A 2693-nucleotide genomic window follows, 5' to 3' on the forward strand; every position below is an offset into this window, starting at 1 on the left:
GCCCTGCTTTGTCTGAATCTCCAACGCCAGTACCAGACGGCCCTGCTTTGTCTGAATCTCCAACGCCAGTACCACATGGCCCTGCTTTGTCAGAACCTCCAACGCAAGTACCATACGGCCCACTGACTGAGCTGCCCTCAGTAGTGCTTCAGACTAGCGGGAAAGAAGGTATGCTGAAAGTAATTTAGCCACCTTTATCACTGTTTTCAACAACAGTTTTATGCTTCTGTTTTCTCATTTGTCCTCTCGTTTCAATAGTTTGCTCTAGCTTATTCTTACCAGTTCCACTGTCTACTTATATGCCATTACTTTTACGCTAAACCCTTTGGTCCCTGTGTTTTCCAGATGTATATGGCAATCAACTGTTGATTCCTCAGTCCAAGACTCCGACATTTGTCATCTTGCCCATAGAAGGTATGACTCCCATTATGTTATCCTCCCTGCTGAAGTAGTATTTGAAATGTTAATGTGACGAATTTTGTAGGATAAGTCAGCTAAAGTAATGGTTTCCATTTTCTGTACTTTTTCAGGATTGTTCACTGCTCTCCAGCAAATTACTAAAAGTGGAAAAATAAACTTCATGGATGAGTTCAACTTTGCCCCGGCTCATCCTCAGGTGTCTGAAGACTCGAAAAATTTAGGCCCACCTGAAACTCCTTCGCATTCCAAGATGGCTACAGCTTCGGAGGCAGAGGTGGAAAACCACTTCGACCACAGCAGCCAGGGAGTGGATTATTACCAGGAGACGAACTTCATAGAAGAAACTACTTCCCAGCCGCCTTCTCCAGAGAAGTTTGAAAGTTGGTCGAATGCTACAGACTCCCAGGTGGGAATGTCTCCTGACTACTCGAAATATTTTGGGTCTGCTGAAAAAGCAATTGCATCGAAAACAACTGCTACAGTGACTTCAGCTTCGGAGGCAGGGGTAGGAAACCACTTTGACCACACCAGCCAGGGAGGTAATTATTACCAGAAGATGAACTTCATGGAAGAAACTGCCTCCCAGCCTGCTCTTCCACAGAAGTTTGCAAGTTGGTCAAATGGTTTACATTCCCAGGTGGGAATGTCTACCGACAACTCTAAATATTTTGGATCTGCTGAAAAAGCATTTGCATCTAAGAAGACTGCTACAGTGACTTCTGCTTCGGAGGCAGCGGTGGGAAACCACTTTGTCCACAACAGCCAGGGAGGGAATTACTACCAACAGTCAAACTTCATGGAAGAAGAAACTTCTCCCGAGGTGCCTCATCTCAAGAAATTTCTGAATGGGTCAAGTGCTTTGCACTCCCAGGTGGGGATGTCTACCAGCAACTGTACTAATATTGGATCTGCTGGGAATAAGTCAGCAACTGGTACAGCAACAAAGAAGCCAAAACTGACATTTTTAAAGAAGAATGTCAAAGTGGAGCAACCCCAGAAAAGGCCTAGGGGAAGGCCAAGGAAAAATACCCAAAAGCCAGAAGAAGATGAGATAAAGGAACCAACCATTGGCCTTAAGTGCAACATCTGCAAAAACATCAGCACAAACTGCAAGATGCTTAGCACTCCTTGTGGCCATACGACCCATGAACATTGCATGCTCAATTGGCTTAACTCAAAGAGTCAAATCGACAAGTTTATGAAAAACTGCTCACATTGTGGCCAGGAGTTTGAAAGACATCAACTGAACCCAATATTTGTTTAGCTGTAGATGCTCCAATTTATGTTTAGGCCACATCAACATAATGTGAATCTTTGAAGTCAAATGTCAGAACTTTAATGCCATTACGTCCAAGTTTTGTATTTTTGTTTTCAATCTTGCAGCTTGCGTACTTTATACATGGTATGTTATATGAATCTACTTAGTGTGTCCTTTAATTCTTTTTCCACACCTGTGCCAACGTGTGTAAGTTTTATTTTAAATCTTTGTACTTAATGTTTCCACTTTTATGTTTTTTTATTGGTTTCTATAACTTTGGTTGGTAAAGATATTTTCTACCGGACAGCTGTAATATTGTTTAAATGTTGTCTAGTTTAAAATCAGTATCACTTTTCAAAATTCTGACATCATATGTTTAAGCCATATCAACATAATATGATCCTTTGAAATTGTTTTCCAAAGCTTTCCCATAGTTTTGGATCTTCGTTTTCGATTCTTGCTGCATGCAAAAGTTATTTCATCCATGGTATGTAATATGAACCTACATAGTGTGTCCTTTAATTCTTTTTACAAAACCTTTGCAAACGTGTGTAAGTTTTGTTTTAAATCTTTGTACTTGTTTTTTAATTGGTTTTTATAACTTTGGTTGGTGAAGTTGTTTTATACCTGACAGAAGTCACGTTTGATTCGTTTTGTTTGTAAAAGCTTACGTAAATAAAAATTCTCTAAAGATGAGGTTCAGATTCTATTTCATTTATTTTGCTCTTAAACACTCCATGAAATTAAAACATTAAGAGGTCAACATTTTCAACTATTCAGTAAAAAGAATAAAATACATTGTCAATTTTGCAGCCACCATTAGGAACAGTTCCATTCAACAAATTGCACGTTCAACTGCCCCGCATCTGCGGGTGCTCTCAGGTGGTGGTGGGCGGGTGGGAGGAACCTCGACTGCGGCAGGGAAGGAGAAGGCCATGTCCGCCTCGGTAGCACGTCATGGTAGCACGTTCAACTGCCCCGCATCTGCGGGTGCTCTCAGGTGGTGGTGGGCGGG

At 41.4% G+C, this 2693-nt stretch overlaps 1 protein-coding gene across 2 annotated transcripts in view; it reads right to left on the bottom strand.

The window, feature by feature from the left end:
- LOC113213801 (lysine-specific demethylase 4D-like) overlaps positions 1-2693 on the bottom strand; it is a 12064-nt gene that overhangs the window by 2139 nt on the left and 7232 nt on the right. The gene's annotated exons all lie outside the window — the stretch shown is intronic.

The sequence above is a fragment of the Frankliniella occidentalis genome, unplaced genomic scaffold, assembly GCF_000697945.3.
Source record: "Frankliniella occidentalis isolate FOCC.00 unplaced genomic scaffold, Focc_3.1 Scaffold459, whole genome shotgun sequence".
In the NCBI taxonomy this organism is placed as follows: domain Eukaryota; kingdom Metazoa; phylum Arthropoda; class Insecta; order Thysanoptera; family Thripidae; genus Frankliniella; species Frankliniella occidentalis.